The 27,368-nt window shown below is 45.9% G+C and overlaps 1 protein-coding gene across 14 annotated transcripts in view; it reads right to left on the reverse strand.

The window, feature by feature from the left end:
- Positions 1-27,368, reverse strand: part of ATP2B2 (ATPase plasma membrane Ca2+ transporting 2) — a 412,644-nt gene that overhangs the window by 234,237 nt on the left and 151,039 nt on the right. Inside the window, exon 1 of one of the 14 annotated variants that reach the window (XM_063411256.1) lies at positions 6,631-6,923. The exons of 8 other annotated variants lie outside the window; for them this stretch is intronic. The gene's annotated coding sequence lies outside the window, so the exon portion shown is untranslated. Of the gene's footprint in view, positions 1-5,017; positions 5,186-5,782; positions 5,798-5,998; positions 6,017-6,229; positions 6,438-6,630; positions 6,924-27,368 lie in introns of those variants that run through there. 5 more of the 14 variants (XM_063411241.1, XM_063411242.1, XM_063411246.1 and 2 more) reach the window with 5 other exon arrangements.

The raw sequence follows: 27,368 nt of genomic DNA on the forward strand, positions 1-27,368 counted from the left end.
AAAGCTGAACAGAGAGCCTGGCTGGCAGGATCTGTGCTTTGAGGGCTGAGGCAGCCAGAGGAATGGGGATGGAGATCCCCCACTGCAGTCACAGGTGACAGATGGCTCCAGTGCACAGTGCAGCAATTCCCAGGAGGTGTGTGAGGCTGTAGAGGTGTCCCAGACTGTCCCACTCCCCTGCTCCTTGCTGGTGCCAGCCTCACTGGGTTGGCTGCAGGTTTTGAGAATACCTGGACTAAAAACAGTGCAGCATGGAATTAGTGCAGAGGGATGAGACAGCACCACCAAAGGGACTGATCAGGGCAGGGGTTCTGCCCACACCACTGAGATTTGGGAAAATGAGGCCCCTTGAGCTCCAGAGGGAAGACAAGGCTGAACAAAGAAGTGATCTCTGAGAAAACAAGGGTACGCAGGGTAAAAAAAGTGGAGACTGGAGAGAAGAGCAAGGGGAGTTTGGAAAGACAAGTAAGGGAAGACCCTGGAATTCTGAGATGCATGGAGACAAAAGCCGGGGGGATGCCCAGGACAGCCTGTGTGAGATCAAGTAGGGTAAAAGCCCAAAACTTGTTGGATCTCGGGTGAACTCCATCACCCAATGCCAGCGTGGGCTGTCATTCCCTGCCTCACCTGTGACAGCTGGTGGGAATTGTCACGTGAGACTTCAGCTGGGGGATACAGGAGAAGGAATCCCAAATCCCCTTTAAAATGCTGCATCTCATCCCAAACTGCAGTTCAAAGCCTACACTTTGGATTTATACCATAGAACACAATCCAGACCAAAGCACAGAAGAGAACTTATCAGACTAAGACAGCACTTGTCTAAGTAAAAATCTCCTCAGATGGAGCGTGTACATGAGGAGTGTCATTTTCTCCAAATGCCCAACCAATTTCCAGAGGTCAGGAGCTGGGAAGGTCAGTGAACTGGACAGGCGAGGGCTACAGAAATAGCTCTTTGCCCAACATCTCACAGATAAGCATCTTCCCTATCCTGTTTCCTCATTCTGTGCGACAGATTTTTCAGCAAGATCCAAATCAGATTGGACTAAATCTCATTTTATTTTTAATTCATTTCATATGGTTTTATTTTTAACTCACTTTAATTGAAATGCAGCGAATGAAATTATCAATTGAAATTACTTCATCAGCTGTGAGTCTTCATTCTTTAATATATAAAATAAGCTCTTAGTAAATGTGAATCACTGATTTTCCTGTTTCATCCTCAAACCCTGGGATGCTGATGCAATGCATTGGGCATTCAATATAGCAAATTCCACACTCTCAACCATGAACGTATTCAGGATATTGACCAATTTTTGGCATTTTTTAATCAGCACTTCAATTCTGGGCTGAATCTTGAAACTGCAGTTCCAGCTCTGATCATCTCCTTCCAAGGGATTTCTTTCGGTGCAACAGCCAAGTGTGGTATTGATGGCAAGGATGGAGGAACAGAGCAGCCTGTGCAAGGGACAGGCTGGGCAGAGGGGAGCTGTGGCTGTGCTGCCTCTCGGAGGGAGCCAGGGCCAGGAGGAATCCCGGGATGGCAAAGGGAGAGGCAAACTCGTGCCCCTGAGGCAGGACAGGCTGGGGGCCAGCTGGCTGGGAAGCAGCTCTGCAGAACAGGCCCTGGGGTTCCTGCTGGACCCAAGGCTGGGCAGGAGCCAGCAGTGTGTCCTCACAGCACAGGGCTGCCTCCTCCCCACCAGCACTGCGGGGACACCCCAGTGCTCCCTCCCGGGACAAGGGGGGCCTGGAGTTCCTGGAGAGAGCCCTCCAAAGGCACGCAGAGGTGAGGAAGGGACTGGAGCACCTGACACGCAGGTGGGAGGTTCAGAAAACAGGGACTGCTCAGCCTGGAGAGCAGAAGGCTCAGGGGGACCTCACCAAGAAAGAGCTGATGGGAGAAAGTGAGGAAGATGGAGCCAGGCTCTTCTCGGCAGTGTCCAATGAAAGGCAAAAAGGCAAGGAGAGCAAAGAAAATTCCATTTAAAGGTCAAAAGCTGTGAGGGTGGCCAGACACTGGCACAGGTGCCCCAGAGAGCTTGTGAAGTCTCCATCCTTGGGGATGCTGAAAACCTGGCTGGACATTGCCCTGCTCTAGGTGACTCCACTTGGGGCAGGAGGGCTTGGGCTGGACCATCTCCAGGGGCACTTGCCAACCTCAACTATTCTGTGCCTCTGAAATCAGCTGCTTTCTCCAGCCATTTCACCTTCACCGTGTGGGCAAAGGAGACAAAAGGAAAAAAAATAATGCTCAAACTCTTCCACAGAAATTCCAGTTTTACTGCTGCTCCTCTTCTAGCTTTTCCCATTAACTGTTTCTGGGCTCCTCTGAGAGCCTGGTGCACAATCCTCAGATGCTTTAGCTGGGCCATGAATGTTTTAAAAACAAGGAAAAACATGTTACCAGCAGGATGAACTTGTTCATACACGGTGTGGTAGAAGGGAAGTATTTTGTAACTTGGTTACCATTTCCCAACTCTGCCAACTCTGGTACCTAGGCAGGAATTACACATCCCCTCCGTGGCTCCATGTTTCACTCATCTGCAGTGGTCGGAGGGAACACGTCCTGCCTTTTACAGAGCTGACAGCCTCTTAAATGTATTAAAATATGCCTCATTCCCAACTCTTCTCTTGCACATTGGTTCTTTTTCTTCAACTGCAAATCTCCAGGTTTAACACAAAAACCAAGGCTACTTACCAAAAATACAACAGTAAACCCATGCTTTTTAACCTAAATATGGGCAAAACCACTAAAATTTGAACCAAAAACTCTACAGTTCTCAAAATGCTTACATTTGCATGCTTACATTTCCCACAAAAGGGCACCAAACTTTCAAGCACAGACGACAATAAAATGCTGTTGATTTACAGATGAAATTAAAGCCTATATATTTACATAACCTCCACGGCGCCCTTTATTTATCTCCACTGGCACACACAGAAACCCATCCAGCACGCAGAGCATAACCTACCTAGAGAGGAGAGGCTGTTCTCTTACGCAACTGCTCCACTAAGGGTCCATCATCCCCCCGGAGCACGGCTCGGGAGCCGGGCAGGGATGGAGCCGGCGGAGCAGCATCCCTGCCGGGCACGGAGCGGGGCCAGCCCGGCCCGCAGGGATGCGGAGGCTCCGGAGCTATCCCGGCACAACCAGGGAGCTCTGTGGCTCCACCGGCTCCATCCAGAGCGGAGTCATCGCTCCCTGCCTGCCTCAGCACGACAAGGATCCCACAGAGGGGCTGGCTGAAGCTTTAGCATCGCGTTTGAATACCTAAATCGAACAAAAACACCTCTGGAATCCTTATCTGGGTTGGTTGTTTTAAGCCCTTTTTCAACTGGCATGATAAAATTAATCAGAAATGTCTGATTTTAATCATGGGGGGAGGCTGGGGGGAGGTTGACATTTGATCAGATAATGTATAATCTGACCGTAATTAATCACTTGCTAAATTCCAGGGAACTGTTCATCCTTCATTATGTCTCCTTGAAAACAGAATGAAAAAACCTGGCAAAAAGCAGCTTATCCTCTACAAGGTTTTCCAGTCAGGTTAATCAAATGAACCACTTTCTTCCCTTCAGAACACGATTTTTAGGTGCAGGCTGTAAAAGTATTTCCATTTCTTAGAGGAGGTGGGGTCCGTTTAGAGAACCCCCACTGCCGGAGTCCTACTGCAGTGCAATGGGCTCTCGGTGAGTGGGAGAGGGAGATGCAAGGTCAAGACTTCTACATTTATTCCAAAATGTAGCAAGGAATCCCTACATGCACAACTGGCATTTGACAATGTGGACTGCAGGATGAAAATGGGAAAAAAAAAAAATCAAACCCACTTTTAACATTTTCACATGTTAGCAGGATGTATGCTCGCAGTTGCTGCATTCAGACAGGAAGATATATAAATATATGTTTAGTAGGATTCAAAAAATGTTGCATCCCTAATCCAACAGCACTGGGAAAGATAAGCTGTACGTTTTAAATGCTGGGCGAAGGCAAAAGGGGAAAAGAAAATATTTCCAAGCTGTTTCCTAGATACATGGTATGAAATTTAAAAGGAAAAAAAACACTCACAAAAGTGATTTCATGGCAGCTCTCAGAAGAACAGTGTGATACCTGGTTCATCATTACCACGTCTTCTGCAACCTGGAATCCTGCTGGGAAGCATGAAACTCTTCCAAGCTGTTCCAATATACATGCATGCAACCTTTTTATATATGCAGAAAGCATGAGGAATGTCATGCAGTTTTGATTTGCAGCAGAGAAGAAAATTGACCTTTTCCGTGGAAATGAATGTATATTTAGCATTGATGCAGGCCAAAATCAATTCTCTATAGGAATGAAGACAGATACACAAAACGGATGAAAAGGGGGCACACAGAGAAAAAAGAAATAAATAAAAGGGGAAAACCTTCATGCTGCATTGCTCTACACAACTTATCTACGAGCCTTATTTTATTGCCTTATTCACAAACTTACTCATTTTACCAGCACTACAGGGAGAATATGAACCACCTCTTCACAGGTAGCAATTTGGATTAAAATGAGAGGAGCACGAACAAAGTAAAAGCTGTCTGTGATCAAAGACCTGCTGGATACCTGAGTCAAACGGTTATTCCAGAGCAAGGTACAAGAGCCAGTCATGCATATGGATGACCTCTCACAAATTAAATGCTAATCAGGAATGCATCTCAGCAGTAAAAAAAACATGTGGACTATGAAGTCGATCTGTAATCCCTTTTCTAAGCAAACCCTAACAAGAAAGCCTCGTTACCGATTTCATACCACAAATATCCAACACCAACCTCAAACCCCAGCAGCAAAAGTGCAATTTCCCCATGCTAAAGGCGCCGGCTCTCCTCCAGACATCCCAACTTGTGTAATATCCCTGCAATCCCTTCCCAGCCCCACAACAGAAAGCCATCAGGGGGGTCAGAGCACCAGAACGCCCGAGGAGCCCGCAGCCTTGGGGATGTAAAGCGAACCGGTTCATCCTGCAGGCAGAGCCGATGCTCCGACACTCACCTTGCGGGAGGAATGGGCAGCACCGGGCTAAGCATCCCCTCGTGGCAGCCCCAGAGCCCCGGGACTGCCCACAGCCATGGCCTCGGCAGCCCCGGGAGCGCCGTGCGGGGCCCGGGGAAGTGCCCCGGCTCGGAGAGGACGAGCTGGAGTCAGGCTGGGGAGGCTGGGGCAGAGCCCGGCTGCTGCCCGGAGCGCTGGAGCTGCCAGCGCCGCAGGCGCGGATCGAACGCACTGAGATCTCCCTTTACATAACCGGGAATGACTCCCGTAATCCTGGGCTTTCTCTTAAGGCGTCCGATGCCTCCTGAGCAGCCTAAATGCAGATTTAGGGCTGATTCTTCTCTTGATAAAATAAATAAATAAATGAAAATCAAAGCCTATCTGTCAGAATTCCTGATTGTTATATCATACACCTCAGGAAAGCCTTTCCCTAGCTTGCCACAGGAAACATCATGCATGGTTAAAAGGAGTTACAGAAAATTCCCGGTTTCTTCCACATTATTTTCTAGTCCATCTCGATACAAAGGCAATGTTTGGGGTTTTTAACCTGCGTGCCCTTTACTTTCAAACAAACGCACTGAAAAACTATAAACAGCTCTATAAAGGACCCCAGCCGAGGATTACAGATTTTCCTAACAAGAAATAGCTTTGCCTATCGTAAGAGAAGATTAAAGTTAGAAAAATACAACAGTCAAAGTGTGCTGCTCACATTTTAGTGAAATGTGAGCTTCTGAAAGGAAAAAAAAAGGCACATCTGAGTCTTACCAGCAATGATAAAAGCAAAATCCCATCCACGTGTTTTCCTCATCACTAAAGAACTGATTTAACCAAAATCAAGCCCATACGTTTCAAAAACAACCAGATCATGCCGAATTCTCAACCTACCGAAGCCCAGCAAACGCCTTCTGATGCAAGAGAGCCTTTTAGCTATGCAGTTCCTCTTTGACCTTACAGAACAATCTCCACGAGTCGCAGCATTACCTTTGCAGAGATTCCCAGGGCACGAACCAAAACCTAACGCAGCGCTCAGCCCCGGTGCCCACACCATCTTCCCATCAGCTCGCGCCTTCCCCGGCAGCAAAACGCCAAATAAACGAGCTCAGAACCGAAAGGGGGAAAGATGTTGGAGGGGGGGTTTTTTATTATTATCATCATCATCACCATCATCACCGCCACCATTATTGCTGTCATGCTGTGGATGTCGCTACTTACTTGGCTAAGACATCCTCCCCAGCGCAGCCTGCTCGCGGCTAGCGGGCGGAGGGCTGGGGGCTCGGCATGGGCGCGGGCAGGCGCGCAGGGGCGCGGAGCCGCTCTGCAGACCGTACCACCGCGGCTGGCGGCGCCGGGGAGGCAGCGCCCGCAGCATCCCCGCACCGCCGCCGCGGGGACAACGCCGCCGCACCGCGGGGACGCGGCCGCCACACCGCCGCAGCGGGCACGGGGGGGAGAGGAGACCGAAAAAAAAAAAAAAAATTAAAGGGAAAAAAAAAAAAAAAAAGGATTGAACCACCATGTTTGTTGTTTGCGATTTTTTTTTTTTTTTTAAACGCTTCCCCCTGGGATAATGACAAAAACGGAAGATGGCAAGCGACCAGGAATATGCCACTTACTCGGAAACGGGAGAAACCTTCAAGGACAAGGGCTGTCAAGTCCTAGCAGTGTCGCTGGAGGAGGAAAGGGGAGGGGGATGAGAGGCTGTGGAGGAAAGGGGGCGCGGGGAGCGGCGCATCCCCGGCACCCCCGAGCAGGCGCAGGATGCGGCGGGGCCGGAGCCCGCAGTGCCCGGCGATGCTCGGGCTGTGCCCGCTGCTCACAGCCCGGCACGGCGGCGTGTCCGTGCTGCAAATTACTTCATAATCACCCTCTGCAAAGATCCGGCTCGCTCGCCCTCCCCTGCTCTTTGTGTTTATGTAAGAACAATGGGGATTCTAAGGAAAATAGAAAAAAAAAAAAAAATTAAAAAAGCAGCCCTGCAGCGCTGTGGGGTTTGTGTTGTGTTTGTGTCCCTGCCATGCCTGCCAGAAATCCAAAACCGTACAGGAGGAACAGCGAAATATCCCCGTTTAATCTGATCTGGTCACATCAGTGTGTGCTGTAAAACCACACACACATGCCAGAGCAGCTCTGCGCCCTTCTCCTCCTCTTCCTCACAGCCCTGCACTTTGGGGAATCGCTGCATTTTATCTGCAGCTTCTCACCATCCATCCGGAGTTCTCATGTATCTGCTATTTTGAATTATTACCACAAAGAGTTCAGAAAGGCTTTTCCAGTGTAACACCTTGTTATGGCAGTGCAAAGCAAACCCAAATACCAGCCACAAGACAGAGACATCAGTCCTTTGAAAAGCAGAATATTTTCTGTGTAATAGTTCATTTTTTCAAAGGAAGCTGTGATCAGTACATGTACTATGTCCAAACTACAACCTCAGATTTCCTACCTCAAACCATTCAATCCTGAGAGTGACTGAACACAAGAAAATACCTCTCATTTTTTTGGTGAAGAAGGTGTAAAAGAGTACAGATAAAAGTTGGGATGTGCTCTGTAGCATCCTAGGACAGCAGCGGCTCATGGCTTGCTGTGCCTTGGCCAGGATGGGCAGGAGCACACCTCCCTGAGCAATAATAGGAGTAGCTGTGCTGATGCTCTGTCATCCTGCCTTACTCGCTGCTCAGAATATCAATTCAGCCAGTTAAACCAAAAGTCTGCACTGCACCAAAATGGAAGCTATTTAAAAAAAAAAAAAAAAAAAAAAAAAAAAAGTGCTGGGATCATTGATCAGGAGTTTTATCTATGCTGATCAATTTTTTCTTAACGAAGTAAAATGTAAATCAGGACTAGGATCAATGCAGAATTTTCTCATGTGAGACTGCCTTTATCATTAGGAAGCTACAGGCAATTACATGCATGCCAGGACACCAGATGCAGTGACTTTGGGTTATATTAAGCAGAGAGACGTGTCCCCTTTTCAGAACAAGTTTTCAGTACAAACTGCAGCTGTTGGGAGTTTGCAGTGCAGCTCAAACTGAATCCCAGCACTGAACAAAGCAGTGCTTTAAATGTTAAATGTCTTGTGCTGAGGTCCAGACCCATAAATGTTGGTGACCTCTACTGCTCTGTCAGAAAAGCAGGAAGATGCTGAGACATCTGCAATTATCTGGCACTGACATTCATTTTTTGGGGAGAATTTTTAAAGATAATTTGAAAAGCAATGGAAAGTTGATTGACACAGCACCAAAATACATTAAAGAAGACTTTTTTCTTACACTGTCTTTCCTGAAAGAAGAGAGGGACAGCTTAAAGAAATTCAACACGGCATAAAAATCTTGTTCCACACATTTGGCTGTTGCCAGTTTGACGAGTGCTGCTCTCAAAGACTTTCTGTCATACTACAGAAACTTCAGGCCAGAGACAGAATCATGAGGTCTATATCAGAAAAAACTCTAATTCTTATTTTTAATTGACAGAATAGGCAAGGGAATAAGAGGAGAAAAATAACAAAAAAAGATGTTCAAAAGGGAAAGAAAACCCAGTTTGAACATTTCATTATATACCACATCCAACCAACTTTGCACATGAATATTCCCAGTGCTCACTCACTGCAGGCCTCCCAGGCACCAGAGCACGTGGGGAGATGGGCAAGCCAGGAGGATTTTTGGAGGTTTGTCTGGAGCCTGCTCACAGGGTTGTGTTGGTTCTACCTCCACCACAACGCTGCCATCCTGCAGCCAAGGCCCAGCATTCATGCTGATCTCCATCCTTGAGGATGCAAATTCTGGAGTGGGAGCTGAACTCCCAAGCCTCAGACTCGTGCACCTCGATGGAGCCTGCCCTGGGTGTGCATCAAGGAGCTCGGAATAAAGGGGCAACCTTGTGCTTGCCCTCATTTAAACCCCCAAGTGAAAACTCCCCAGAAATGGCCCAAACCTGAGCCCCAGCACTGCTGAGACAGGGCCAGGAGCTCTCTGGTTCAAGGCTGACACCAGCTCACTGCCCCCAAAGCTGCAGGACCGCAGTCCCAGGGAATACCTGCTACCCACAGCAGGTACCCTCCAACCACAGCTAAAAATAGCAATTCCACCCTCAGAAATGGGCCAGCCAGCAAACAGCACCTCTAGGAACACTCTGAGCTCAGAATTTAAAGGGTTGGGGGCTTAGTATTATTACTTTTTGGACAAAACTGTGAAAATACTAACATTTTCCAACCCAGCTTCCAGCACGTGCAGCTCAAAATGGCTGCAACATCGATTGGTGCTTTCTTGAGATATTTCATCATCAAATTTAATAGCAAAGCCCTGCAAAGCAAGACACCATCTGAAATGAGGGTTTGTCAGCACATCTTCATGCCTATTAAAGCATCCAGCAGCACGTTATTTAGCTCTGACAGAAAAACAATTTAACACCTTAACTTGGGGGCAAGGAGCGGAAATGGAGCAGAAAAATGGAATGGAAAATAGAAAGATGCTCTTTGGAACCAAGTTTGAAAAACAAGGCAACGTTTACAGGATATAGAAGGAAGGAGACTTTAGCTGTTGAGCTTGAACTGCAACTTGAAAAAATTGTTTCCCCAGTAAAACTTCAAGTGAGAGTTTCTATTTGGAGGCAAAAGAGCCTACCTAATTTCTTTGGAGAAAATTTTAATTCCATGTGTGCTGGTGATAGACATCACAAGCACATTTCAAGGTCCTTATGAGATAATTAATGACAGGAAACACAGGAACATAATTTTAATTCCTCTTTCAGGATCTTGGGGACCAAGACCTCCTTTCCAGTGAAGTTCTCCAATCAGAGGAACAGCACTGGGAAGCAGCAGCAGGTTTCTAATATTTTCCTAATCACAACCCAGATACCTAAACTAGAGCAGCAGACTGGCAGCCTCTCATATTTTTAAGCCTCATTTGCCACATTTTTAAGAAGAATTAAATCTGTTTTCGGAGTCGGTGTCTCTCCAGTTTGGGAACACAGAGCAGTAATGTTTCTGCAAGGAAACAGCTTGCGCTCCCAAACTGCACAAACATGTTGTTATCCTGGGAAGCAACACGACCTAATAAAGGAGCAGTGGAGGAGAGGGACCTCAGAACAGGCACAGTCAAGGACTTGCCCTGCTGTTTCCTGACTGGGAGATGTTAGTAGGTCACTTGATCCCACTGTGCTTCAGTTTCCCTAACTGTAAAATCAGAGTATTCCCGAGTTTAAATTGCAGCGCTTCGGAGCTGGTGGCTTGGTTAACCCTTCCCCGCCCTTGGGGGAAGGTGTTGGGCACACCTGGCTGTGCTGGGGGAACTTCTGGAGCTGATCCAGGCACAGGGCTTGGACTGGGAGAGCCCCAGAGCTCCCATCCAAGCCCAGCCATTCGCTGAGTGATTTAAGCCTCAGAAGCTCACGGTTGCCTTGAACTCTTTCTTTTATCTGCCACATTTATTTTCCTGTACAAATTACCACTTGCTCTGCCTGATAAATTATTGCAGCTCCAATCAGCTTACTTCCTTGACCGGCATCCCAACTTTCTCAACAACTGAAAGGAAAACTACCAGCCAGCCAGAACTGCAGTTCCCCCCTCTCCTTCAATCTCCACCACCTGATATTGCCAAATATCCCAATTTTTTTTCTTTCACCATCTAAAAGCCATGCCCACAAAGAGAAGATGCCTGCAAGGCCGGGCTGCCATTGCTGTCCCCTCCTTTCCTTAGGTTTAAAGCTCAGAAAACAAAACTAGGCTCCCAGGATCAGCCAAGCAGGAGGAAAAGTCATTAGGCTCTTCCAACAACAGCAACAACAAAAAAAACAAGAGGAAGAAGCATTAATTAGCCTGAGCTTCCCAGTAAAGCTTAGGTAAACCTGGCTGGCTGCCACAGCCTAAGCAGAGCTTTGAGAGAAGCATCTTAGCAGCCTCCTCCAAAGGGATCAGCCCTGGCCAGGGTGAGGACCTGCAACATCTGACACAGCTGAACCCGAACCCACTGCTGAAATCAGCTTCTCAACAGGCCAAGACAGGCCTGAGAATACAAAACCTGTGTCATACCAGCATTCAGGCCTCTTTTTGGCTTAAAGACAGAATCTGCCATCTCACATGTAGAGGAGAGGAAATATTTGTTGGCACTCAGAACAAAGCTTGGACCAACCAATAGAGTGGCCTGACAGGAGCTTTGAAGAGCAGCCTTGTGAGGGTGCCACCATTTCTGGGAACTGTGGATAGGCAGCAAAGGAACCCCCCTTCATTCTGTGGGCATTTAAACCCCATAAACTGCCAGTTCTCAAAACAGAATTTGTGCCAACTGCCCTCCAGCATTAATTGTTTACTTAACATAATACAGTGATCTGGGGAGGGAGATTCAAGTCCTTTGGGTTTCCCCCACAGGAATTCCGTTCCCTGTGCTCTGGAAGGGAATGTTTCTCTCCCCCTGTAGTCTCATAGCACTGGTCCTGATGGAGAAATTTAATCCAAAGTCATTTAAACTCAAATTATAGGATTGTACAGTTTAAAGGGGTCACATCAGCTTCTTCTGGTATCACTGCTCTATAGATGCTACATAGTACCACAGTGTTCTAGGAGTTGTTTTTCCTTCTTATTTGCTAAACTTCTGTACAGGAAACCACTCATCTTCCATTTGAAAAGAATATCCCGAGCAGGATGCCTCTGAAGGAGCAGCCTTTGCCATGAAACTGTGTGTGACTGTGACATGGATGTGAACCTCAAGCAGCCCCTTTACACAGCCAGGTCACACCATGACCTTGGACTGCACCTTAAAAAAGAAACTCCCTGTTCTCTTTAAACTGCTCAACCGTTCCAGTCATATTTCAGATCAGACAGTAAGAAATAATAGCAGAGAATTCAATTACAAATGTGGACTGGTATTAATATTATTAAGGAAATGCATGCTCCTTTGAGAACTTAAAGCTTTCATCCTTCAATATATGGACTTTTCCTACATACCTGGATCTCCTGACTGTCCATCTCATTGGTCTGACACAGTAGCTCCCATTGCAGCCTTTTTGTCAAATGGCTCTGAATGGAAGCCTGCCTTATTTATTACTCTAATAAAGGCAAATTATTAACATAAAGGGAAACAACGGTGGGACAAGGTTCACTCACTCTCAACAATTCCAACAGGAGAACAGAATTTTAACAAACTACGAAAAAACACTTTGATATCTCAGCAAATAATCCAACTCCGATACACATTTCCTAGTAATTAATCACCTGCAGCGATTGCCTCCTGTTGAAGAGAGGGTTTTCCCAATATAATGAGATAAAAGGCTATGTTTAGCTTAGTGGGCACAGCAATCTGCCCTGTTAAGCTTTGCTAAGCCGTGGGTATCTGCGCCCTGCTGATCATCCTGCCTGAGGAACGTGCACACACGGGCGGCCCCCAGGGCGGCCTGGAGCCCATCCCGGGAATCCCAGGGCCACCCCAGAGCCACCTCCTCCAGAGGGTGTCCCCACAGCCCAGAGACCCATCCCGGGAATCTTGGGGTCACCTCAGAGCCACCTCCTCCAGAGGGTGTCCCCACAGCCCGGAGCTCCATCCCAGGAATCCCAGGGCCACCCCAGAGCCACCTCCTCCAGAGGGTGTCCCCACAGCCCTGAGCGCCATCTCGGGAATCCTGGGGTCACCCCAGAGCCACCTCCTCCAGAGGGTGTCCCCACAGCCCAGAGACCCATCCCGGGAATCTCAGGGTCATCCCACAGCCACCTCCTCCAGAGGGTGACCCCACAGCCCAGAGCTCCATCCCAGGAATCCTAGGGTCACCTCAGAGCCACCTCCTCCAGAGGGTGACCCCACAGCCCGGAGCTCCATCCCGGGAATCTTGGGGTCACCCCAGAGCCACCTCCTCCAGAGGATGTCCCCACAGCCTAGAGCCCCATCCTGGGAATCTCAGGGTCATCCCAGAGCCACCTCCTCCAGAGGGTGACCCCAAGAGCCCAGAGCCTCATCTTTGGAATTTTGGGGCCACCCTAGAGCCAACTCCTCCAGAGGGTGTCCCCAAAGCCTCATCTTTGGAATCTTGGGATCACCCTGAAGCCACCTCCTCAGGAGATTGTCCCCACAGCCCAGAGCCCCATCCTGGGAATCTTAAGATCACCCTGAAGCCACCTCCTCCAGAGGGTGTCCTCACAGCCTCATCATTGGAATTTCGGGGCTATCCTGGAGCCACTTCCTCCAGAGAGTGTCCCCAAGAGCCCAGAGCCTCATCCTTGGAATTTCGGGGCCACACTGGAGCTACCTCTTCAGAAGATTGTCCCTACAGCCCAGACCCCTATCCCACGAAACTCAGGGTCACCCCAGAGCCTCTCCTCAGGAGATTGTCCCCCAGCCCAGAGCCCCATCCTGGGATGTCAGAGCCTCTCCTGAGGAGATTGTCCCCCAGCCCAGAGCCCCATCCTGGAATGTCAGAGCCTCTCCTCAGGAGATTGTCCCCCAGCCCAGAGCCCCATCCTGGAATGTCAGAGCCTCTCCTGAGGAGATTGTCCCCACAGCCCAGAGCCCTATCCTGGGAATGTCAGAGCACTCCTCAGGAGATTGTCCCCACAGCCCAGAGCCCCATCCTGGAATGTCAGGGCCATTCCTCAGGAGATTGTCCCCACAGCCCAGAGCCCCATCCTGGAATGTCAGAGCCACTCCTGAGGAGATTGTCCCCCAGCCCAGAGCCCCATCCTGGAATGTCAGAGCCTCTCCTCAGGAGATTGTCCCCACAGCCCAGAGCCCCATCCTGGAATGTCAGAGCCACTCCTGAGGAGATTGTCCCCCAGCCCAGAGCCCCATCCTGGGATTTCAGAGCCATTCCTCAGGAGATTGTCCCCCAGCCCAGCACCAGGGCTCTCCTGGCTGCAGGCCCACCGGGCCCCGCCGCCCTGGCTGCTCCTGTGGGTGGAGGGAGGAGCTGGAGCAGGGCTGTCACACAAATCCCTGGAACCTCGGGTGTCCTTCCCTGTGCCACAGCCCCCAGCTCAACCAAACGTGTCCCTCTGTGCTGCTGGTGCCACCCGGGCTGGCAGTGCCACCCCGCTGGCTGTGGGAACCCAGACCAGCCCAGAGCCTCGGGAGGGTTCTGGCTGGAATGTTCTGGAACTGCCCAAAATGTTCCACACCGGTCCTGACCTTCCCTGAACGGCGGCACTTGACAGAATGGCTCCACCTCAGCCAAAACAAACAAGAAAAATGTGTGAGCTTCAATAAATCAGTCCTTTCAATCCCACTGGAACACCTGGGAGCAACCTTCACAAAAGCCAAGCCGAGGGTTCAAGCAGCTACAGAGTCAAACCTGATCTGAAATTATCACAATGCGGCTTTTAGATATAAATACTCTCCTATAACAACTCAGAATTTGTATTCACAATTCTATCTAGATTTGAAATAAACGTTCAAAATATTCAGCAAAGAATGAGCTTTACAATAAGCAAGCCTCAAGAATTATTGCTATAGAAAATTTACTTAGAGATGCAACATGTAATTTGCACAAAAAATACTTATTCACATTATTAAATATTAAACTGAATACAGGACCCGAATGGTATTGTAATAAATATAGTCAGTATAGGAAATAAAAATACACTCAAAATGAAAATTAGGTGGGTGTCAGGCTTGGCTTCCAGTCTGAGCCATGTCCTGAAGATCCATGAGCTGTTTCTTAGCCCCAGATGCAACACTGTGAAACAATAGTTATGAAAATTTTGCCAAAATATCAGAACTTTTTGAAGCAACTGAGCTTAGGTCTTGCCAAAACGTTATTGTAGATTTAAAGAGTCTGTCCAGTGCAGAAGAGTGAAAATGTGAACAAAAATGTTATTGGAGAAAAAACCCACCAACATCTAGTCTAGAATAACCTCACATCCAAACAAAACTGACACATTTTATGGTATTTCCCTTAGCTAAATAACCCTTCAAGCTGTCCATTATTTTAAAATTGTCCTTCACCAACAACGCTGATGTGCTGCAGATTCTTCACTAAGAGGAAAAGTTCCATTCCTTCACTAAGAGGAAGAAAGAAAAAAGAAAAAAAAAAACGAAAAAAGAAAAAAATAGAAAAAAGGAAAAACAACACACAAAAAACCCCTCCTTTTGTTTGGTCAGAAATGTGTCAAGAAAGGACTTAGGGGCAAACAATGCATGGTGGTAGCTCTCCTATCCCCCATAAAGGAGCCAGGAAACACAAGAACCAAAAGGCCAAGAAGAAGGAACCCAAAGCAGTCATTTCTTCACAGAATCACAGAATATCCTGGGAGCGACCCACAAGGAGCACTGAGCCCAACTCCTGGCCGTGGCTGGGTCACGGCCAGGTTTAACCTAGCAGAGAGCACAGCCTGGGAGGTTTGAACGATGTCCTGATTACATTTGGAGTGATTTATTGACTGCATTTTTACCTCCCTTTCTCCAGAGCCAGAATTGTTCTTTTCTGCACCAGCAACAATTTGTTTCAGGCGCTCAGAACAGGACGCGGCATTGTGCGGGGGAAATAAAAGTCTGGTTATTTATTTCACTGCGGGTCATTTGTCAGCTCACAAATCCCAAACCCGGCCAAATTCCCCTCCACAGGGTTACAGGGAAGTGCTCCAGGACCAGCAGGCAAATTCCAGAGCCCACAACTCAAGGCCTCATCCAGAACTTCTCCATCTGGACGACCAACACCATCACTCCCCCCTTTTCCAGGGCTAACTCACAGATGTGATCTCTTAGCAAGGTTTTTGCTCCAAATAAATCTTTTGGATGTCTTAATGACCAGTAATAAACCAGCAGATTACAATGATAAAATCCCAACAGCCTCCTCCTGTCTGAGGCTGGCAGAAACCAGCCCTTCTCCTTGCCTGATCAACCACATGCATCCTGATCTCCAGAAACAGAAATAGTGGGTGAAAATCATTTAAAATAACAACAACAAAAAAGTAATTTACTAGTAAATAAATACAAAAACCTCCTGGGAGGCTGAGAAAATAGATCTGCGAAGTTGGCTTAAATCACTCCAAAAAAGGGAAGATAAGAGGGAGAGTTTGAAGCGCTTGTAAACCAGTAAAAGCCAGGAGAGCATCGTTTTTTACTCCTCTTCAAAGTGTTACAAGGTGGTTTATGTATGGGCTGATAATTTAAGGCCATTAGGAATTCATCTGCCATTTCAGCTCAGTAATTTTGAAAGTGTCCAGCACCATCAGATAAGCACAAATTCTACTTTAATCCACATTTCTTCTTAGAATGCCCATATTTAGAAGGATTTCCTGATTTCTTTATACAAATACCCTTTTTTCTTTAACTCAGCCTACAAAGATCAACTTCATACCTCCGTTACATATCTTGGAGTTTTGCTCTCTAAGTCACACATTCCAGTCTCTAAAAATATACAGCTTTTATTTTCAAAAGTCCAGGGAAAAAGATGATCAGCAATGCATACGCTTGTGTACATATATAATATATACAGGGAAATTCCTAACCTTGAAGGGAATTGTGTAGTAAGACCCATATTTCTTGAACACTGATGTCAGTGCTCAAAGATGTTACTTGACCTTGAGGATAAAAATAAATTGTGCAGTCCTGCATCGTGTCCCTGGCTTAGTTCACTAAAGACATTTAAATGTTCTGTGCTTACATACCATAAAACAGTTAAACACAGATATTCCATATTAATTATATTTAATACTCCTAACTTCGATTTGTGGAGAGGAAAATTGGGTTTCCCAGGAGCTGCTGCAGCTTCCAAACATCCTCTAATTCACAAGCACCAGAGATGCTCACGGTGTTATATTTAGATAAAGTAGTGATGAGAACCCTCAGCACATTATTCGCAAAATTAAATCCCACTGAGGTTTTTTTTTCCTCTTGCCATTTCATTAATTCCAGCTCAGGAGCAACAGTGGAAGATCATAATATGTGCAACAGATAAAATAATAAAACAAATCACGAAACATCATTCGGAATTCTATGTTTTCTACTTTTAAAATCATGGAATTTTTGGTAACTCCTGTGCCTGAGGGAGAAGAATGGTCCCAAGAGAAAAAAGTGTCCCTTGGTTGTCACAAAGACCTTGTTATAGCTAAACAGGTGTCGTGTTCATGCACAAAAAAAACCCAAAACACGGATCCCACAGCACATCTGCAGCCAACCCCTCACTAAAGTCACCTGAAGTCGTGCCACTGACACAGCAGAGCCCTCCCAAGAGCACAGAAGAGTTTCATACCAACAAAAAAAAAAAAAAGGTCATTTCTCAGCAGGGGAATTTAAAAGAACCATTTCCTTTGTCCATCCTCTGAAATAATTGGGAAAGCATCTTTGGGATGCCTCTTCTTCCTCCTTACAAGATTACAAAAACAAAAATCTGACAAAACAGAACTTTATCTTACATCATTTGCTTTCTCTCAGTCTAAACTAAGTTAAATATAAGTAGGCAGAAATTAAGTTGATCACATTATTAAGAATGTAAGTTAATTTCTCTTAGAGGAGATCATTTTGATGGCTATAAAATGAGGTACTTCTAAACCAGCTGAGGAAAGAAACTCATTGAATGCCCTGGAAGGAAGGATGGCCAGGGTTTGCAAAAAACCATCTAAAATCCTTCAAAATATGGTATTTAAGGAACCCACTGGACAAGCATGAATTATAAAAATCAGAGATATAACAGCATTAAAGAGTCCACATCAGGACATTTAATTTATACAAGTTTTGGATCCTGTGTTTCCTGGAAGGCAAAAATAATAAATGCTGAAATCACTGTCTGTAAAGAACAAGATTATGTCACTTGTAAGAGAATCTGTCTCCTTTTCTCCTTGTTTATGAGAAAACCTAAACACATGGTTTATTTGGGCACCATGAATAGGGAAAGTGATTGCACTGGTGTTCCATCAGTGAAACACTCCGGGTGTGTTTGCAGAATCAGCATGAGAGCAGCAAGGCAGGGATTTCAGTCTCTAGGAAGGGAATGTTTAACCAGCACAAGGCACTGAACATTATCCTGGCACATTTTTCTATCCCTTACAGAACCAATCCGAGTAGTTCTTTTAAAACACCATTTCTGACTTGTGCATCCAGCAAGGGGAACCAAAAAAATTTGCTGTTGGACACAGCAAAACCATCATCCAGTTAAGTTAAAGTAATACAGTTTTACAAAGATTTAAAGAGCTCTGGATTTTTTTGTTGGGTTTTTTTGTTTGCTTTTGGTTTTTTGGGGTTTTTTTTTTGCTTTTCTGGTAAGGGCTTGAAACCTCAAGATTTGAGGTGAACTGAGAAATTTAATTTTCAAACCATCTTTTACGAACATGGCACCTAATGGAATCAGGCATCAGTTTTAGTTTATACTGAACAAACAGTGCGATATTGAGCACTTCTCTGGAGATAAGGGAGCAGTGGGATTCAGATCCTGAATCCCTTTCTCTCTCTCTCTAGTTCAGCTGTAAATAACTGATCCCACGTTTACAGGCTCTGATGTGAGCCCTGCCGAGATCTCGCTCCCATCTCCTACACACGCCTTACATAAAGCGCTGCCTCTCCAGCACCACACAATCAGCTCAAGCTCCACGAGGCTCCAGAGATGTATATTTAGCTGGAAAAGAATGAGAGCTAGCACAGCTTATGTTCGGTTATATCATCCTGGAAAATCCTGGAGCGAAGAGCTGAGCAATTATTCTGTGCTGAGCTGCCCCAGTTCTGTGATCAGTTCTCAAGCCAGACACTCAAAAACCAAGGCTGAGACCTCTGCAGGCTTCTCCTCACCTCTGCACTGACCCCTCTGGTGGCACTGCCTGGCACCGAGGTGGGGCCAGCACCTTCAATTCCCAGCCCAGCTCCCCTCCTCCCACTTCAGGATACTTTCTGGGAATGCCACTGCAGTAAAGTGCTTCCTCTCCATCCTACTGAACAATTAACCGAGGCTCTTCTGAGCCCTAAACTGGCAGAACTGGGAATTCTTCCAGGAGGAGGGGTTCACTCTGCCCAGCTGGGGTGGGGGCAGAGGGGCTGCTTGTTCTGCCAGGGTCCCCACTGGGGTACCACGGCCGCTTTGTGGCTGCAGCAAACTCAGCCAAAGCCACAAACAAGCCCATGATGACAGAAGAGATTTCAAATAGAGGGTGACCATGCTGCAACAGGATTAGCTCAGGGCTAGGAAGATCCAGGCTTAATTTCAACATCCATCTCAAATTCTCCCTGTAACCTTGACCAAGTGATTTAATTTCACCGTGTCCGCTTCCTAAATATATCCACGATAGATCATCTCCCAAATGTGCAGCGAGGACAAACAGGGGATTGCTAAATACTCAGATAAACTCTCAGAATGGGAGGCTTTCCATAGGCAGATACAATCTACTGGGTAAATACAAAATAAATATTAAGTAGCCAAATCGCTGGGGAATTGATTGCACTCTATTACATTGCAGCAAAAATTCAGAGGAGTAAATTCAATATTCCATGTTTTACTGAACGTAATACAGAGCTGAGGAGGACTACAGGCTTTTTCCAGTGAGTTCTTAAAAATATTGAATGCTTTCTTATATTTTCATGGATTAGAAAATCCTCAAAACTGTTCAGGGCACATTTCCCCCAGTTTTTAACCTACATAAATTCTGGTCAAATCTCAGAACATTGACTTGTCAAGCATAAAAGTCAACACAAAACTGAGGTCTGAATGAATCCCAGCCCCAGCTCCTCTGGCTGATCCCAGGAAGCAGCTCCTCTTTTTCTGGCTTACCTTCCACATCCCATATTCTTTGCTCCTTGTGTTAAAATTACCCTTATTGATTTAATTGTATTTCCAGATCTCTTCAGATATAAAACTGAATTACAAAAAATCCAACAGTCTTCAGAACACACCCCCCTTGTTGTGTAACATGGATGTAAAGCTTCTGTATGCACTGAGCAACACCTGGAGCTCCTCCAAGCCCCACAGACAGAATGACTTAGGCTGGAAAAGACCTTTATGAGCAGTGAATGCCATAAAATCCTCCAGAATTAGGGTTTTTTGTTGCTAATAGTGCCTTTTTCTGTCTTCCGTGAGCTCCTAGTAACAAGCACTCTCTGAAGAGTTTGTTTTATCCATCTGGTTAAACCTGGAAATCAGCAGCAATGCTGCCAGCCCTGCTTTCTGCAGGGAGGAACTTCCAAACTTCCTTTGCTTATCCACAAACCCTGGCAGGGAGACCTCTCCCTCTGCCCCTCCAGAACCATTCCCTGTTTGCTCCACAAATCCCAAATCAATGCCTGCATCTCTGCCCTGGTGGCCTCCCTAGCAGCAAGGTCCAGCAGGATGAAGGGGGAAAACAGGGATGCTGCTGCAGGGACAGCACCAAGAGCCTGAGCCACCAGCACAGCCTGCACACAGGCACCAACTTACACCAGCAGGGCCACAGCTGAAAACCTCAGCTCCAAAAGCATGAGATCCTCCAGAAAAAGTGAGTGGGACAAATCTATTAAACATTCTGGCATGGAAACTCCATGGGAAAGGCTGAAATGGCATTGCCCAGGCTGCTGGTGTCACTGTATTCCTCCACAGAGTCTGAACTCTCAGTCGAAGGAACACAGATTTTTGTTTATTAGGATGAATGATCCATAACATCTCACAATCCTGGCTGCAGGAGCATGCTGAAAGCAGAAATAGAAGCAGAGACTCTTCATGCCACTCATTTGCTGCAAAGGAATGCTAAAGTGTTCAAGAGACAACTGGACGAGGTACTCAGAGCCATGGTCTGGCTGACAAGGGGGTGTTCAAAGTCTGGACAACTTCAAAGTTTGGACTCCATGGTCTTGGAGGTCTTTTCCAACCTTAATGATCCTGTGACTTTAGACAGGAAGCAAAAACAGTGGAAAAGCTCTCAGAACTATTTCGGGGGAAATAGTTGGGGAAGATGGGGAAGAAATTGCTCCTCCTCCTGCTGCTCCCTGCACTTTCCCAATGTGGCAGTGTGTCCTATTTCCCAAAAGCTCATTCTGTTGTCTCTCTTTCAGCTCTGTAAAACACAGTTGAAATCAAAGAACACTGCTACTCTTCCTGTTCTACAAAAGCAGGCATTACCCTTACAGGTGTGTTTTACTTGGAATGTTTTTATTCACTTTTTTCCATTGTGATCCATCCTTTCTCGTTCTGGGTATCCTCACTGCATGCACAGGTAGTCTCCAAGGGAATATCAACTGAGTGGAATCAGTAAATGGAATTTTTTCCTTTTTTTTTTTTTTTTTTTTTTTTTTTTTTTTTCCTGCTTAATCTGCACTTGTCTGGTTTTGTCAGTCCTGCCTGGTAAAGGGCACCAAATTCCTGACCTTATAAGAGAGATGTGAGTGTTTCTTGCCAGGAGCCTGGCAAAAAAAAAAAATTATAAGGGTACAATTAGCCAAACCTGCTCACAGGTGCAGGAGTATTACAGGTGCATTACAAAGAAAAACAGAAAGAAAAAAATTGTTTAGTGGTTCAAGGTCCCCTTTGATTAGGATTTGGTTTCACTGTTACTTTGATTGCAGTTTTGCTTCCTTTCCCTACCCCACAGAGACAAAATACCTGGGGTTTCTTGCCTGCTTTTCTTCCAGCACCTAATGAAGCACTCCGGGTGTGCAGAGAGGGTTTGGAAGCCTCAAAGCCCCTCTCTGCTAAGCCCTACCCAAAGCTCAGCCCTACCCAAAGCTCAGCCCTACCCAAAGCTCAGCCCTACCGTGCCAAAGCTCCTGACGTCAGGTGAAATTAGGTCAGCACAAAAGCACTGCTGAGGAGGAATCACATCCTGGATCTCGTTTCTCTCCTTGAAGCAACAACCAAATCAGGGCATTATTTTCCATCTCCCATCCTGGATGGCTGCGGTAATTTGGATTTTCTTCTCCTTAGCTGAGCAAGCGTGAGGGAGGAGGAGGAGGAGGAGGAGGAGAAGGTACTAATCTCTTTAGAAAGCAGCACTTGACACCCAGTGTGTAGGTGATAATGAGCATTTCTAGGGAGCTGACATAATACCGAGCATTTACAGGAGGGAAACTTTGCTGTGAGAGGAGCCGAGGTCCACTGGAGAGATTAATTCATGATTTCTCTCACACCGTAAAAAAAAAAGAGCCCCAACACGATTAACTCTAAAGCCATTCTATAGTTGTTCAAACATTCACAACGAGCAATGACAGAGGTATCTCAGCCCACTCCAGTGCCTGGAAAAGAAGCTACAGTTCACCTTAATTAATTCTCCAGAAAGAATGAAACTGTCACCTACTAGATTAAAACCAGAGGGGAAGAATGCACCTTTTTTCCATGCAAAAAAACACCAAAACAACCACCAAACCAAACCAAAAAAACACCCACAATAACTCGATTAAGTGTGGCAAGTAGCAAATAAACCGGAAGCAAATTCAAAATGAATCACAAGATGAACATTCCCCAGCTCCCCACACATCTCTCCCCGAAGTAATTAAGTTAAAACTGTCCTTACAGAGGGAAAGAAAGATGCAATAGCTTTATTCACATATATAACCAATTATTCAGCCGTAAACAGAACTCACACACACAGGAGTTCATGGAGAAATCATCACCACAGCTATGGACTAGACTTAGATCTCCTCTTCAGGTGTCAGGTAGCAATTACAGACTCCCTCACCTTGGGAATTCTTAAATATTCCCCCCTTTATCTGCACTAAGCTGTGCCACTCCTATTTCAAATACACTAAAGACTGTCTCAGGTTTGGAGTTTGGGGATTTTCGCCTCTATCAAAGCATATTTGCACAAAGCGTGTCTGAGCCTCAGTACAAAACTAAAAATTAACCACGCACATGTAACTTTATAGAGCCTACCATAAACTGCCACCAAAGGCACGGAGATAGTGCCTGAACCATGGCCTCTTTGGAAATCCACAAATGTTTGCTGGAGAATGGGACACGTCTCGCCACAGCAAATCTCAGTTGAGCACTAAAAATCCCGATGCAAGGCTTGTTTTGAGGCAAAATTTCCACCGACCCCTGCAGATTTTGCTGTCCAAATACTGCTTTTTCCCCAGACACTGGCCTCCATTCCCTACTCCCAACCTGAGCACCCAAGTTCTTATTGTACAGCTGTGTTATTTGGCACATGAAGAATGAGGTTAAGAGGTAAATTATTGCCTTATCTTTGCGAGATGAATTAGGCCTAGACACAAAGGTGCCGAAGGTAATTATCACGTTAGATGAGGCCCAGCCAGAATCACGGAGTTAACCTCTGCACAACTCTGCCGTGTGGAGCTGAGGGATTGCTCCTTCTCTGGAGTCTCTGTACACACTGATTCCTCACTCAGAGGTGACAAATAAACCCCGTGATCCAAATTAATGTCTCTGTGGCAGCCACACTGCTCCCTTATCCAAGAACAACCACAGGATAGAAAAACTGTTAATTTTTGTTTCATTTCATCTTTCTGCTTTGGTACAGATTCTACAGGTTCTTTTCAGCTCTCTTAGACAATGGGAACAGAATCACAGAATCATTAGATTGGAAGAGACCTCCAGGATCATCAAGTCCAACCCAGCCCTAACCTCAACTAAACCCTGGCACCAGTGCCACATCCAGTCTTTGTTTAAACACATCCAGGGATGGTGACTCCACCACCTCCCTGGGCAGACCATTTCAATACTTTATCACTCTTTCTGTGAAAAACTTTTTCCTGATATCCAACCTGTATTTCCCTTGGCACAGCTTGAGGCTGTGTCCTCTCGTTCTGCCTGGGGAAAGAGCCCGACCCCACCTGAGCACAGCCACCCTCCAGGGAGTTGTGAGAGTGATGAGGTCACCCCTGAGTCTCCTTTTCTCCAGGATAAACACCCCCAGCTCCCTCAGCCCTTCCTCACAGGGTTTGTGCTCCCAGCCCCTCTCCAGCCTCGCTGCCCCCTCTGGACACAGCCCTCAATGTCCTTCCTAAACTGAGGGGACAAACTGGACACAGCACTCAGTGTCCTTCCCAAACTGAGGGGACACAGCTGGACACAGCACTCAATGTCCTTCCTAAACTGAGGGGACACAGCTGGACACAGCACTCAATGTCCTTCCTAAACTGAGGGGACACAGCTGGACACAGCACTCAGTGTCCTTCCTAAACTGAGGGGACAAACTGGACACAGCACAGGAGGTGTGGCCTCAGCAGTGCTGAGTACAAGGGAGGAATGACCAAACCATGGAATATTTCAGTTTGGAAGTTGAGCATCTCTTAGAGGCAGAATGGAGCACACCCAAGCAGATCCAGGAGCTGCCTCCTGCCACAGTCCTGTGCCACCTCCTCCTTCCCAGTGCAGCCTCTCCCTGCTCCCCGTTGGGACTGGAGCTTGTCTTCACCTCACAGACACTCGTTTCAGAGACCTGGATTCACAGAACTTTCATTTCTGTCTTCCTGAAGCTCAGTTTTTGCTTTGTTTCTGCCTTTTTCCTTCCCCAGCCAGCTCACTGCAGGGTGAACTGCAGCAAAGTGATGCTCAAGGAGAAGGGAATGGGATTCTTTTTCTGCTTTTGTCAACAAATGTTCCTTCATGGATCTCAATTTCAACTACTGCTCTGTTGGGCCATTATCACTGCCCAAGCAAAGCATGCTGGTTTTCCATCAGCTCCAGGAAAAAGAAAATCCCAACTGGAAGCCAACTGGTGCAACAGCTCAAATGCAAATTGAAGTTCACAAAGACACACAAGTTTTGATTTTGCTTTCGGCAATAATGATTCCTCTTAAAAAAAAAATAAAACGGGATGAGATAAATTATGAAGAGCTAAAGATTTCCTTTTAATGCAAATGTAGCTGAAAGTGCATTAACCACAGAACATTCATTGGGTATTAATCCCAATGCTAAAATTACTTGTGATCTAACAGAATGTCTGCTGTCCCTGGGAAGGATGGAGCACAACTGCTGCACTAAGGAGTTTTAACAGAATCACTCCATCCTAGTTTTTAAAGAATGAAACTCTTCTCTAAGTGCTTTTCCTTCAGCTGCAGAGCTGTAGGTGTTGCATAGGCTGTTCCCACCAGGGGCTCCTGGAAGATCCAGCAGGGCTTGGATCAGCTCAAAGCGAGTGCAGGAGCCAGAGTGGGGCAGGACTGGGCCCATGGAGCTCAAACCAAAAAAGGGCCAAACCCAAATTTTCCATCAGCTGAAGCTGGGATGCAACAACCCCGTGTCTCAACCCCACCCAGCCTCACAAAGGTCACTAATCCCTTTCCACAGGAAGGTAATTATGCCGTGGGTGATGATTCCTCACTGACCACAAAGTGTCTCTGATTTCAAGCTACTGAACTCAATCCAAGTGTCCCAGTGGAGAACATCCATACGTAGTGTGCATATTCCCTGTGCAAAATCAAACATAAATTACTTCTTCTCAGGAAACTCCACAGTGTGCACAAAAAGAGAATTTTCTGTATCCCTCAGCCTCTTTTTGCAGTTACTTCTCATGGCTTTTCGCTAATATTCCCCACAATGGCAAACAGAATATGCATGGGCATAGTCACAACTGCAAGGTTAATCTTTGATGAAGTTATGTGCTCCCAGTTATTAATATGTTCCTCTCAGCATCCTCTGTACCATGTATCCATAAGGACCATATGGATCAGTTAAAAACAAACAAACAAACCCAAACCAAAACAGGTTGGCTGGAAACTCCCAAGTGGATTTCATTAGGGCTATGAAAATGGTTGAAAATTTCCCTAAATTCCATTCTAAAAATTCCATTCTAAAAATCCCATTTTAAAATCGTTGCATCAACCAGTGACAGTGAAGCACCTTCCCAAAAGCCATTTTGATTAAAATCAAAGCAGTTAAACTGTCACAGAGATTTTGGGAAGAGTCAGGAGGACTGGAGGAGTTGGGGCTGCTTTTCTGAGAGCAGCTACTGAAGGTGCTCTCAGAGCTACCTGAGAGCCCAATTCCACTGCCCTGGAATGAGGCTCTGGACAGCTCCTCCCGACAGGTGACATCAAGAATTTGACATTTGGACCCCACTGATTTGCTCATTGTGAGATTTGTGACACATTTTGGGTGGATCTTACATCCAGGCACTGCAAGAGCTCCTTGAATGCTGCTTCGTTCTGCCACTGAACAGACTGAAGGCAAAGGATTTGCAGGTGGCAGGAGCAACTTAAGAGCAGAAAATAAAAAAAAAGGATGAGTTTTTAAAGCTTCTCCTGCATTTGAGTTTGGCTTGGTCAAAGTTAAATTGCTTTAATGCATTGAAGGATATTATATTTTGTGTACACATATTGTAAAAGAGCAGACTGAGTAACAGCCTGCACAAATTCCCAGACACTGGAACTGATCTGTCATCTTGGGAGGTCACCATCACCAGGGAGCAGCTCTGGCAAAATGATGGGCGATGGCAAGGCAGAGTGAGTAACTAAATCAATGACTCAATATTGCTCTCGAGGAAATGATATTTTGGGTTGGATGATACTCTGCTGTGAGATCTCTTCAGTAGGGAACAAGGTCAGGAATAATATTGCACTAACCAGGAGCAAACAAACACGGAGATCTGGCATTGTAGATGGAAAAAATTCACTAAAAATGTTTTTCCTACATCACTCACTAATTATTACTCATAATTAAAATTTATAAATATTTCCTCGTACCACATCCCTCTGAGTCCCCATCTTCCCCAGTATGCATCTTCCATTCTAAAAATATTTTCTGTTTTACCACTCAGCCGCCAGCTGAATCCTTCCCCTAATCCTTTCCAGGTATAAAATTAAAATCAAGAGGGAAAATGCAATTTCTACAAAGCCCCGAGAGCCCTCCTGAAATGTGCTGTGCTGACACGTGGATTTCCAAACCACATTAGGACATTTTTGACCTTTTGCCCTTTTAGATCAGATGCAGTAAAGATATTGTGCATTTTGCAAGAGGAGCTCTCCCCACAAGAGAGTTTGCACAAAGAATTTCTTCTAGGAAAAATTCCCTCTATTTCAGACTATGAGTGAAAGGACTACTTTAGAAAAAGGTAAAAATCACAAAAGTTAAATTTTAGCGATCGATTAGAAGGAGTTGTTAAATCCTGGATGGCAGAATTACTCCAGATATATAAATGATATTATGGCAAATAATGTCTTGTCTACCAAAATTCACACAACCAGACAACTCCAGCACCAAACAATTTCCAGTCTAATGTACAACACCACTTTATAAGTTCATTTACCAAACAATTAGAGGTAGAAAATTAGCAGAATAATCCCAGGGAATGTATTTAAGACATGGGAAGAATCATTAAGGTCTCATGGCAGAGTCATTTTTCTTCATTTTAAGTTGCTTTGGTTCCCTGTCCTCAATTTGAAGGGGAATTAACAAGTGTGATGTTTAATGAGGTTCTATAAATACTGTGGACTGCATTGCCTTAGAACTCCGTGGGACTGGCATTGTAAAATTACTGGCAAGAATTCCTTGGGTTTATTAAAGCTTTATCAGGAGAAAACCTTTTTTT

Source organism: Prinia subflava, chromosome 14, assembly GCF_021018805.1.
Source record: "Prinia subflava isolate CZ2003 ecotype Zambia chromosome 14, Cam_Psub_1.2, whole genome shotgun sequence".
Taxonomy (NCBI): Eukaryota; Metazoa; Chordata; class Aves; order Passeriformes; family Cisticolidae; genus Prinia; species Prinia subflava.